This window comes from Schistocerca piceifrons, chromosome 4 (assembly GCF_021461385.2).
Source record: "Schistocerca piceifrons isolate TAMUIC-IGC-003096 chromosome 4, iqSchPice1.1, whole genome shotgun sequence".
Taxonomy (NCBI): domain Eukaryota; kingdom Metazoa; phylum Arthropoda; class Insecta; order Orthoptera; family Acrididae; genus Schistocerca; species Schistocerca piceifrons.
Window position 1 is genome coordinate 296,560,541 of NC_060141.1, and position 13,910 is coordinate 296,574,450.

Here is a 13,910-nt window from a genome sequence, read left to right on the forward strand (position 1 = left end):
CGTTGATCATTGCTGATTCTTCCGCCTTTAGGGGCAATTTCCCATCCCTAGGACAAGAGAGTGCCCTGAACCTCTATCCGCTCCGCCGGCCTCTTTGACAAATCCGTTGGCAGAATGAGGCTGACTTATTATGCCGGAAGTCTTCGGCCGCCAATGCTGATTATTTATCAAGATGTAGACAGTGGCGGTGATCGAACCCGGGACCGAAGACGCTTTGATTATGAATCAAAGACGCTACCCCTAGACCACAGGTACCCATTCATACAGAAGTATGGGAAATAAAATTGAGGATGTGTTATAGGACGATCATTTTGGCTTTTGGAAAGGTAAAGTGACCAGAGAGACAATTATGATTTTCAGTTGATAATAGAATCAAGTTTAAAGAAAAATAAAGACACGTAAGTAGGATTTGTTGACCAGGAAAAAGTATTCGACAATGTAAAATGGTGCGAGGTGTTCGAAATTCTGAGAAAAATGGAGATAAGCTATTTGAAGAGACGGGTAATATACATGAACAAGAGTCAAGAGAGAATAATAAGGATGGACGACCGAGAACGAATTGCTTGGATTAAAAAGAATGTAAGATAGGGATGCATTTCGCCCCTTCTGTTCAGTCTGTACGCCGAAGAAGGAATGATGAAAACAAAAAGAAGGTTCAGGAGTGGAATTAACATTCAAGGTGAAAGGATATCAATGATAAGATTCTCTGAGGACATTGCTAACCTGAGTGAAAGTGAAGAAGAATTACATGAATTGCTGAATGAAATGAACAGTATAATAAGTACAGAATACGGACCTACAGTAAATCGAAGAATAACGAAAGTAATGAGATGTAGCAGAAATGAGAACAGCGAGAAACATAACATCAGGATTCATTGTTACGAAGTAGATGAAAGTAAGCAGTTACACTACCTGAACAGAAAAATAACCAATGTCGAACGGAGCGAGAGGAACATCAAAAGCAGAATAGCACTGTCAAAAAGGGCATTCCTGGCCAAGAGAAGTCTACTTATATCAAACATAGGCCTTAATTTGAGGAAGAAAGTCGAAGCATTTGAGATGTGGTGGTACAGAAGAGTGTTGAAAATTAGGTGGACTGATAAGGCAAGTAATAAGGAGGTTCTGCACAGAATCGGAGATCTAAAAAAATATGTGGAAACAACTGACAAGGAGAAGGGACAGGATGATAGGACATCTGTTACGACATCAGGGAATGACTTCCATGGTACTAGGAGGAGCTGTAGAGGGTTAAACCTGTAGAGGAAGACAGAGATTGGAGTACATCTAGCAAATAATCGAGGACAGGTTTCAGGTGTTACTCTGAGATGAAGAGTTTGGCACAGATGAGGAATTCGTGGGGATCCGCATCAAACCAGTGAGAAGACTGATGATTCAGAAAGAAGAAAAAAAAAGGTTTGTAGATCATCTCCTGCAATGGGAAAGCCGTCCGTGTCGCCGTGAGTGTTGTGGCCTGTCATCTGCAGGCTGTGTCCGCGCCATCGTCTGCTTCTAATCGGGAGGGATCGAAGTGGGAGCAGAATCTCCTTCGGTGTCGGCCACCCAAGTTCCGGAAGTCAGCCGTGGTTGTGGTAGGGCACTTGCGAGATACGTGGCCCAAGTTGGATCGTCAGTCGATTCCTTCTCTGTATCGGTGATAAGTCTGGCCAAGTGACGGCAAAGGGCTATGTCGAAGTCAGGGGGAAAATTGGGTGAGGGCGTCCCCGTATCATCTATGTTTCCTGTGTCGTCAGCCGGCCGGTCTTCAACTGGGAAAGACGACCTCGGAAGGCAATCGCGGAGGGTCTACAGCATCTCTTCTTAAGTTTCCTTGGTGAACTTTGTTTGTGCACATAGGTTTCCGTGTCCAAATGAGTGTGTGGTTCTTTCACAGCATCCCCCTTCAGGGAGAAAAGCAGAGGTGGGCGTTATTGAAGGGGAGGGCTGTAATCCTAGGCCAGGGATTTATGTAAGCGCGTGTTTTCTAGACGCTGAACGTACATTACCTTCCTGGCCGCAACTGGACCAGCAAGCACGTGGCTCTCCATAGTTCATCATGGTCGCCCGATATCCACCTGTGACTAGATAGGACGGCACGTGTTTTGTCACTTCAGTTTTAACTTGTTGTACGGTGTTTAGGGATGGGTATGTCTCGAAGGTGTTCCACTTTTTTTTCCACATGGCTAATCACCGTCCCATACCGCCGGAAAGCCGCGGTGACAATGTCTTCATGCTCAGTTCGATTGAGAATTCCCCGATATGGGGAGTGTTCACACATCTGCTCACAGCAACGTTACATATTGCGTCATCGACCATCGGAATGTGATGGGCAGGTGGATACTGACGACATGTTTTGTTTCTAATTGATTTTTGTCATGGATTTTGGAGGCTCATGGTCTTGCGTCGTCCCGTTGGAAGTTGATTTTGACGGTGACTTTTCTGTAAGATTGAGCATAGCGACTCATTGTCAACCGGCTGAGCACTAGTTGCCGCGAGGAAGCAAACAAACTACGTGAGCTCCCGAATCTGCTGATGGGATGCAAAGAAGTCCTTGCCGCTCACATGGCGATGGCAGACTGTCATTAGGCTATCCGAGCACCCTCTACAGCCAGACGCAAACTTCCATATGTCGGAAACCACGTGTCTACAACCTGCACTCGTGTATTCAGTATGTACATTCCCGCATAGTGAAATTTTAATTGAAAGCGCTTGAGCATATCCTAACCATTGCATCGTAATTCCAAACAACACAGACACTGAAAGTAGTATGTATAAAACGACACCAGGCAAGCGACTTCGAATTAAAGTGTCTCCCCTGTGCCAGAATATATATAATGAATTGTACGATTGCAGGTAGTTGACACAAGGTTGATAAGATATGGCAGTTTCGGTCAGGCTGTGGAGTGTGTTTTGTTATCCTAGTGGCAAGGCGACCACTCGTGATAAGAGGGAAATCCGAATTCCAGTCCTGGTCAGCCAGAAATTTTCACTGTCGTCATTCCATTATACTGCTGATGGTGGTCCATGTTCGCAACTGCTAACACATTTCATGTATCTCATAACAGCTGTAGTCATCGCAGTGATTGTTCCTTCGGACATGAATGCATTTCCGAAAGAACATTGCATCGTATTTCTGAACAACACAGGCACTCCAATATCGTACCAAGTTTTTTTCTAAGACCGCCGACATATTTGCTGGATAACTAGTTTGACGATATTTATTGCCATCTTCAGATGGGGAAGGAATCACGATGTAATGCAAATCGCACGCGAGTGGGTTTATATTGGATCTGTGCAAGATGTGTAACACAATATTGTAACAGACGTGATATAATCCTACGTGGAATAGATAGCCTCTCACTTCTCCAAAACTTATGATGGGAAAGGATTCTGGTGACTTTGACTGATTAACAGTCCTAAAAATTTACAATTGCATTAATTTTCTTGAAATGGAACACAAAACTGATCATGCATACGTTCAACTATCATGACTATCAGCATGAACTAATCATGTAAATAGTCCTCAATTGATAGAGGTGTTGGGAAGAACCTAGTACAATCGACACTGCATAAAATCTAGTGTGCTTCTCTGTTATGTGAAGGGGGAGCAAAGAGAACAGGTGAAGTGCATAAAATAGATGAAAAAAGTGGGTAATCAGATGCAGTATCACGATATTACCTAAAGTGGCAAAGTGGTTCTACAGATGTGTTGAAAGCCTGTTAGGGTTTGCTGGCGGATCCTAAAATCAACTCGATTCAATAATTCGGCGATCCAACGGTTCGTCATCTTTAGGAGAACGCTACTGCTGATGCTAGGTCGCGTGGAGAACTGATGACAAGATTGCAAATCGGCATCCTGTATAGGCCTCCGTACCGCACATGGCGCATGCGCCGCACACCACAGTTGCTGGCCTCCAAGACTGAGCAGGTGCGCCTCCGTGAGTAGAACACCGGCGTCACGGATAAATCACACTCAGAGACTACTTTCGAACACTCGGATTGGCCGCACCGAAGTACGTTCTGTTTCGATGTGGGATAATACATTGTTCCACATCATCTAATGAGGACCTGCTTGTCTCTATTAATCGAATTGCCTGTCAACCTAATTTCAACGCCAAAGACCGGAAGTGTTGGAAACTATAACAATTTCGTCAGATTTCATCCAGTATCCCTTGTTTACGAATGTTCCGCTGCCGCCAATCTTTCAGACTATTGTAGCCTCGCATGACGGCGATGTTCCACGCAGCTGTCCTGAACTGTGAGAATCGAACGGCCGATGTAAGCCTTCCCACACTCACACGGAACTATGTATATTCCATGATTCCTAAGCTCCAAATCTTCTTTCAGGGAGCCGAGGGCGGAAGATGGACATAACGCATTCTTATTGTTAAAACTCCTTAATATTCTTCTAGTTTTAAGCGATATGCCCCCAGCAAAAGGAATAAAAGTCACAGATCTATACTCGTCTTCATGCACCTCCGGGGATGGTCCAAACTCCATAGCACGACGAATCTGCTACTCAGAATATCCACTTCCCTTAAAAACAGCCATCAAATGTGCAAGTTCTTTGGTTAAACTGTCCGCGTCGGAAATGGAACTTTCTCTGCGTACCGGGGTCCTAAGGACGCCACTGCGTTGATATGGTGGATGACGTGCAGGTACCGATTAGTGTGCGTGGGATTTCGGTGTACACTATGCCCCATAGTACCATCGGTTGTTTTTAAATCGTGACGTACAAGAATGGATGCATCACATCACTTTCAATCTCAATCATAAATTTAATGCTGGGATGAGGACAGCTGAAGAGGTCCAAAAATCTGTTGAGGGCATCTGGTCCATGTGACCAGATGAAAACGGTATCATCTACATAACTCCAGAAGACGATTGGTAGCAAAGGCGGAGTGCTGACGACGGCTGCTACTTATGCACGGTTGTGCTGCATGGAGATAGAGCTCCACCTTGGAGACCGATCGAAGTGCGAGCGGGAAAAACTGTTTTTCCGGGTGACCAGACAAGTGAAACTGCGGATGAAATTACTCTGTAGCAAGGGCGGCAAAATACGCAACCGGCTCCTGCAGCAGCGAAGAATCAACTCTGCTATTCTTTTCCGGCCCGCGCCCTGAGGGTGATCGCTCAGCTAGCGCCAGAGCTTGTACAGTCGACGCCGATAAACAATGCTTTCGCCATTTATGGCCTTAAAATAAATTCGTGTAGACTCCCACTACCGTACCCCACGCCAATACCATTCCTTCCCACCAATTCCCGACGATGACTGCAAATGTGTGCTGACGCAACAGTCGAACAGCCTATCATAACTTGGCGCGGGGATCTTTCTGCCGACGGACGCCAACGGAATATGATAATTGTATGCGACGCGGGGCACCAATCTGTTGTCCACCCCATGGGGCTAATCATGACAGTGTAATACGTTAGCAAAGTGGCATCAGTTTGCATGTATGCTAATTCAGGATTTAGAAATGGAAGACAGACTAGTCTGATGGCTCTTAATAACTGTATGAAGAAGCCAGAGCGCCTACCATCTTGCAAACATGGCGATCTGGGCAAATAATTTGGTGTTCACAGAAAGATTGCACTACTAAGCTAGCAGAGTTTTTGTGTTTGGTCAAACAGATAGCAAGTACATTCTTTAAAATACGTCATGGGTAAGCATCCGATTTTTGAATGATCTATACAAAGGATTCGTTTTTTGGTTTTATTTATTTTTGACCCACTGGTCTTAGATGTTCCCATGCCGGTACGACATTTGATAGGGCAGTTGTGTTTGAGTCCCCTACAAAGTAGAGGACACACAATAGACACATTTGTTAAGAAATCTCAATAAACATATAGTCAGTATTTCTTCTTAACTAGTTCTGGCTGTGAACTGCACTGTGAGTAATACGTCTGGGTGTATGTGTGTTCGTTTTAACCTTTATGTCTCTTATTGCTGTTACGTCTTAGAACGATATTTTGGTTGCAGGAAGTGAAGGTAAAGTTTCGCTTTAGTAAGGCCGTCCACAGACGCATTTCATAGACTTCTGTGTTCTTCAGTATAGTGGAAGTCGTCGAGAAGGGCTGACAGATTTCTAGACAATGCGTGTACGACGTAGAACTTCGTGCGTACAAGTGCCGCTGGCGCAACGATATTGTTGGTAGAAATTGTGTCTTTTTTAGGTCAGTGGACGCCTAACAACGGAACATGATAAGCATTGAGAAATGCGATGGGGGAAAATAATGTTCACGGGGTTGTGACAAGTGGGAGTGAAAAATAGGAATTTTGTTTTAAAATTTACAGTTTAATAGAAATTTTATTTCATGATAGTAGCAACTGAGTTTGTATTACTGTATACTCCCAGATCAAGTGCATGTTTAATTACGAATTTTACGTTCTCACGATGTATGTAAGGTAACCAATTATTAAAATTTTCTGATAGATGAAAACTATTTTCAGTTCGGGATTCGAATCGGGAATCGGGAATCTTTGACTTTCACATGGTCGACTCCTGGTTCAGCATACACAACTACTGTGACAAGCAGTTTCAAATCAGTGAAAACTCTGCTGCAGAGTGAAAGTTTATTCTGGAAATTAGATTTCAATGAAGGTATGAAGGTAGTATCTGTTCCCGAAAGAGCAGATACCATTGACGACCGTGCAGTTTCTCTAGAATGCAGTGATAATTAAATCGACACCCTAGCTGGAAACAGGCGTTGATATACATGATTGAGGACATGCTGAAAATGTGTGCCCCGACCGGGCTACCCGGCCATTGACATTCTTCTGCGAACGCACACGCTATGCCCCAACTCGTACGGGACTTGGTAGACTAATTTGCCACGAGTAATGAGTGTGATGGGCAAACATCTATTAGGTGCACTTCGAATGTAGTTGTGGGGACATGTTGGGAATATGGGTCTCACGGAGAGCGTGCAAGGGATAAGTCCCTGCAGGCGCACTATCATCTGTGCCCTCGGTGGCTCAGATGGATGTCGGCACGGTAGCTCAGCGTGTTCGCTCTGAGGGTTAGCTACCCTCTGTAAAATATATATAATAAAATAAAATAAAATAAAAAAATGAGTGAATGGATCACTGAACAACCTGAACAGGTGTCATCGGACGTCCGACCCTAACTAATTCAACGAAGAATATACAACAAAATGCGATCACACAAAAAAAGATGGACAGAGCGTCTGCCATGTAAGCAGGAGATCCCGGTTTCGAGTTCCAGTCGCGGCACACATTTTCAACATCTCCCTAATGATGTATATGAACGCCTGTTGGCAGCTAGGATGTCAATTTAATTATTATTTCAAATTAGATTTCATTATTTGTCATCCTTCCTAGTGCTGATCAAAGTAGGTGAAATGATCTGTTCTTGTGGACTTTGTTTCTAGTTTCTTGGCGACTATGTAGTGTCACACTCGCTCAGTAGGAAAGACTAATATTTTACCGACATTTTCGTGTACTAAATCTCAATAATGTTTCATACAAGACCGTTGCATACGTTTGTCATCATTTTCGCTGCAACACACCCTTTATCCAGCTGTGTGGTTTTCATACAACTCTACCGTGTTGTCTGACTGGCAATGCCACTTCCTAGCAGTAAGAGAAATTTTAAGCATCTTGAAATAAATGCAGTAACAGCGGATGATGAAGTGCCGCTGTCTTTTCATATACTTTGTCAATAGTAGAGATTTGAACATCGCTTGTAATAGTTTGAACGTCCTCACGTTTAATGTAGGCGTAACACTGTAAATTACTTGTTGTTCATTTAGGTTGTTGCCTGCACCATTCGCAGTGTCAGACTTCGTATATAATTTTAAACTGTAGATAAAGTCTTCACTATAAGCAAACGCGTTTTAGATGGGTGGTTTTCCTCTTTTCTTTCCCTTATTAAATAGGAAATGGGCACTGATTTTCGTGTGGGCGTGCTGTAGGCCTATATTGAGGCCTGTTCATCATTCTCAGGACACATATTCCGCAAACTCTTATAGTGACATAAAAAAACAGAGCCGGAAAAGAAAGTCGATTCAACGACATCTCAACTATTAACAAATGAAATCTGAGATATTACTATTGATGTTCTGTATACCCAATTTCCGTTCTTCGCTATCGTTCAAAGTAGCACAATATTTCAACAAAGATAAAGAGTCAGGCGTCAGTTGCATAAGGATACCTTTATTTGGCTCACTTCATCGGTTCAGACAGTGTACACTGTCATCTCCAGAAATGAAATACCATCAAACCCCGTGATGACTGTGTGTTGTGTGGTGTCCTCAGGTTAGTTAGATTTAAGTAGTTCTAAGTGCTAGGGGACTGATGACCATAGCTGTTAAGTCCCATAATGCTCAGAGCCATTTGAACCATTTTGAACCATCAAACCATTTTAAGTCGATGTCAAAATAAGATAGAACGGTAGAGCCCTTCAAAGGATTTCCAGAAAATACATGTATAGCGCAGTAATTAGGAAGCAAATTTACAAAGACTGAGCAGCACAAGTAAAACATATTTGTTAAAACAGATGTAAAATAGTTACGCTTAAGAGCCAAAACATACCTTTGCTACAGAAACAATAAACCACAGTGATAACGCTAAAAATGTGTATGTGCGATGAGTACCAAACAATTACCTGATCTTACATCGTTCATAGTAAGTGCGACAAAAATCAACCAGTTTACTAATAACATGAAGGACACTGAACTCGCCTAAGTACAAAGTGAGGGCGCTAATGTATATATAATTTGTAATAAATGCTGCAACACCTGAAACGTAAATATGAGTTAAATCTTAAAAAACCATGAAAAATGTTTAATAAAGGACAAACCATGGCCCAAGTGTGAAGCAGACACACAAAATAATATCATTACTATCTAAAGGGAGATAAACAAAGGGAATTAAACTGTTCAGATTTTATTATGTTTATGGTGGCGCCATGGGCCACTGGAACAGCGGCGATACGCGGGACTGTTCAATTTACTGGAGACTGGCCGGCCGCTGGACACGGTTTCCATAGCAGGGAGTGGACGAAGCCGACTCGAAGGCGTGTGAGGGGCCTCAATGCTTGTTTACAACTTGACTTCTCTGTGGAAATGTGCCTGGAGCTTATCTAGATGCTCGGTAACACTTAGTGCGTGCTAGCCAAGAAATATTCCTAGGCGTTTTAAAAAATCTGCGTATGACCGAAGCACATTAAACAGTAAGCAGTAGATCGTGATTATATCAAGAAGACATCGTCAGAATGTGGAGGATCTATGTTACGCAGAGTTCATTAGTACGGATTGTAAAGATAGGGTAAAATAAAATTAATTTAGAATCTGTGAGCGAGCCAGCTTCAACTGTGAAATCAAATATAACAAGATTAGGACGTTAAGTTAATAAAGAAGCTACACAGTCAGGAAACAATCTTCTTTTCAGTGCGAGTTGATCGTTTACCGAATCCTTAGAGTTAAGGCGGGAATGTTTATAAACTTCTAATTCTTATAAAAGATTCCTTTTCTCGCCTTTTGTCGACTATGTGCTATTTCCATACCGTGTAAAGATGAAGGGTGATAAGTACATTTTCCAGCTTTAACATGTTCTGAGATAGCTCACATGTAAGAATTCTCAATTGAGTAAGTGCTCGCGGAAACGGCTTTTGAAAGCTCTCCCTGTTTGTCCTACATAAAAGCTCTGGCTCACAATCCACTGAATTTTATACATTCCAGATCTGAAAAATCTGTCGATTACAGGCCTTTCGTTGTCGATAAACAGCGGCTTACTGACTTGATTAGTGGAAAGCGCTACATTGAGCTCATATTTTCTAAGCAGCTTGGCAGTCCGATATGACATGTCGCCTCGGACAGTAATTGTAAAATATTTTTTGCCAATGACACATTCTGCGCTATGTAAAGCACAATTGTTGTGCTCACTAGCTTTAGCCTTAAACAGCTTTTGCACAAAGCTATCGGGATACACTTTGTTCAGAGAATTGTTCAGAGCATTGTACTGTGGCAATAGAAGAAATTTAGAAATATGCACCCCCTAACTCTAAGGATTTTCTAAAGGATCAACTCGCACTGAAAACAAACTGTTGTTGATTGTGTAGCTTCTCTGTAAAATGATTCATAGTGACCCACTTCATGTAGAAATCTTGTTGTATCTGACTTCACAATTGAAGCTGGCTCGCTCACAGATTTTAAATTAATTTTATTTTATCGTTTCTATACAATACGTACTAATGGATTTTGTGTAAAATAGATGTTTTACATACTGACGATTTCTTCTTGGTACCAGCACGAACTGCTACTTATTTTTAAATGTGCTACTGTCAAATGCTGACTTTTTAAAAAGCCTACCAAGGTTTCTTAGGTATCACACTAAGAGTTATTGAGCATCTAGATGGACTAAAGGCACGTTTCCACACAGAAAATCAAGTTGTAAACATGCTGTGGGCCCCTCACACGCCTTAGAGACGGCCTCGTCCACTCCCCTCTATAGAAACCGTGTTTCCTGCTACCACGCGTGCAGTGGCAGGCATCGTCTCCAGTAAACGGAACAGATCCACGCATCGCCGCTGTTCCAGTGGCCCATGGCGCCACCATAAACTGATAATAAAATCTGAACAGTTACCTTTCCTTGTTTATCTCCCTTTAGCTAGTAATGATGTTATTTTGTATGTCTGTTTGCTTCACACTTGGGCCATAGTTTGTCTTTTGTTAATCATTATATATGGTTCTGTAAGGTCTAATACATACTTGCGCTACAGCTGTTCCAGAATTTATTACAGTTTGTGTATACTGTATGGCCCCCACTTTGTATACAGGCTTGTTCAATGTCCTTCATGGCACTAGTATGTTGGCTGATTTTCATCGCACAAATTATGTGCGACGTGGGATTTGACAGTTAATTATTTGGTACTCATCGCACATACATATTTGTAGTGATGTCACTCTGCTTCATTGTTTCTGTAGCAAAGGTATGTTGTGGCTCTTAAACGTAACTATTTTACATCTGTTTTAACAAACCTGATTTACTTCTGCTGTTCAATCCTTGTTCATTTAGTTCTCTCATTTTACATTATATATGTATTTTTTGCAAATCTTTTGTAGGACTCTACTGTCCGATTCTTATTTTGACATTGGATTAAAAAGGGCTTGAGCGTATTTCACATCCAAAGATGACAGTTTAAAATGTCGAAACCGGTAATGTGATCCAAGTCAAGGTTTTCGTATGAAGCTGATCACTGACTTCTTATCTTTATTTTAATGTTAGATTTGCCGTAATGTTAACATATATCTCACCTACATTAGCCCGCAACCAAAATGGTGGTGGGTAGGAATACAAAAGATTCAGTGCTTTAGTATATTGATCTACTATTCGACATGTGGATATTTATGAGGTCCTGCGACATCTTCTGGAAGTAGGTTAGTGTTTAGTTCTATGTAGTGGCGCTAGTTTATATGCGATCGTCGTTACCTTTTATTTCAAAAAGTTCTGCAACATACTAAGCACTAATCCAAAGCTCTCTTTAGGTACCGGAGAGAGCGTCGTCTTTGAGTGCTCGTTTGTCTTTCAACAGTTATCTACCCAATCGGTACCTGGTAGGCTGAAACGCGGAATTCATTTTGTTCCGCGAAATATCGCTGATGACACTCTGAGCATCGGAAAACTAGTGTATTGACAGAAAACTACATATGGAATGTTTACTTCGGTAAGAGCTACTACTGCGCAGCCAAAGTCCTACTTTAATTGGTGCAAACAAGTTGTGACCGCAAGGCGGACGTCCGATCAAAGCTGTCCAGGAGCAAATATGTTTTGCATTCTTATAACACACACGGGCAGCACGACACGAGTCCTTAGCTACTGGCGACACGCACCGACTCGGGTAAACAGGTGACTCTGCACTGGCGCCTCTACAAACATGACGTGTTCCAGAGTTGTTTGTGCTGGATGCTTCACAAGAAGCGCCAGCGCTACGTGCCATTTGAAGAAGCAAACTAGTCTAAAAGAGCGAATTACTTTATGTGCGAAATAAATGTGATTCTATCAACATCTTACACCAGACACGATATACTGATATTATCACGCAAAAGAGACTTGCACTTATTTAAATACGGTGCTGGTCAGTAAAATTGAAATATCTCTAATTTTGCATGCGGAAAACGTAAAATTCAAATGAGTATGCCACATGTATGTGTGTATTAAACGAGGGACCTAGAAACGACGGAGAGGCTTCGTCGCACCATAGCCCTCAGTGGTTAACAACCCCACAACAGGCCACAGCAGTCCGCCCACCCCACCGCAGCCCCACGCTGAACCCAGGGTTATTTTACGGTTCGTCCCCCAGTAGACACCCCCGGGAACGTTTCATACCAAACGAGTGTAACCCAGTTGTTTGCTTGATAGAGTAATTATGGTGTACCCGTAAGTGGAATCGGTGATTGCACAGCAATCGCCGACATGGTATAACTGAGGCGAATAAGAAAAAATACCCCGCATTCGCCAAGCGAGATGGAAAACCGCCTTAAAAACTATCCGCAGGTTGGCCGGCACACCGAACCTCGACTCGAATCCACCAGGCGGTTTCGCACCGGGGACCGGCACGCCTTCCCGCTCGGCAAGCAGCGCGTTAGACCGCGCGGCTAGCCGGGCGTGCAGATACCACATACTTTGATATACAAATGATTATCAGTTCAGTGCACCCACATGAAGTGGGTAGGAGCAACGCCATATACATCTGTCCATATTGTGGTATCGTCCAGAGATCGAGGTGGCACATCAAAGTCGGCAGCGGGAATCGATAGCACAGACGTTGTCGAGAGCTCGCTGCAATCTGCAATGACCAATGGGAGCACTCCAAAGACGACGCCTCCCTCTCAGCATAGCACCGTCCGCACGCAGAGGTCAGTAGAGTGCAAGGCACGCAACAGTTCCGCCCAGTTCGAGACCTCAGGTATAGCAGCCAAAATTTTTGTGCAGGAGAGTGGCAGTTAAATTTCTTTATGAAATCTGCTCTCGTAAATCTTGCATTTTGTACTGCAAGAGAACAGATCTTTATGGAGTTCGTGGAGCGGTGCTTTCATAGTAAATACCATTTGTAATTTATCAAGCATTCCTATCTCTAAAAACACTTTCAAAGTTAAGTGTATCTATTTGTCATTTACGTAACAAGTGAAATAATATTTCTTGTAATCTAGTTGATGAGCCTTTTTCCAGGGAAATCAAAGAAGCCACTGTTATAGCCAGTCGTACGTAGTTTCGTCTGGTCAGAACACATATTACAGTTAAAAATCCGCAGATGAGTTTAACTGACGCTAAATGAAGGATAATATAAGGAACTGTTCTAGGCATTTCTTACCGTTTTCACTAGTAGATAGACTGAGTAGCAAGGAAGGATTGTGTGTATATAATTTATAGTCATAGGAATGATGAGATTGTAATTTTCTTAGTGTTATCCGTTTCATTTTGGCTTCACATCTCGTTGGATGATGGGTGCTACAAGCTGGTCAGCTGCAGAGAGCTGCAAAAGATATTTCGCTGGAAGAGCAGTAAAGTAAACAGCTGCAGCAACTCAAGAGAGCAGAGAAGCTCAACTACAATCTTTATTAGTATTTTCACACATATACATCCATAGAATTTATAAAACTGGATGAACGTATCTGTGTATGTATGTGAATTCCAAGCATCGATCTAAACCACTGTATCGATTTCAACCAAATCTGATACACGTATCATTTGCTACTTGGAAATAATCATTTGGGGGTAACAACCACCCTCATATCAAAGGGGTGGGTGTGAGAGAGCAATGTAGCCATTCTTTAGATATCAGATAATTGAGAATGAGTGCACCTACAGACTTGCAAGGAGCCTTACGCATGATTTCACACCTTTACAGAACTTCCTCTTTAAAGACCCATACGAAAGGATAAAAGGAAAG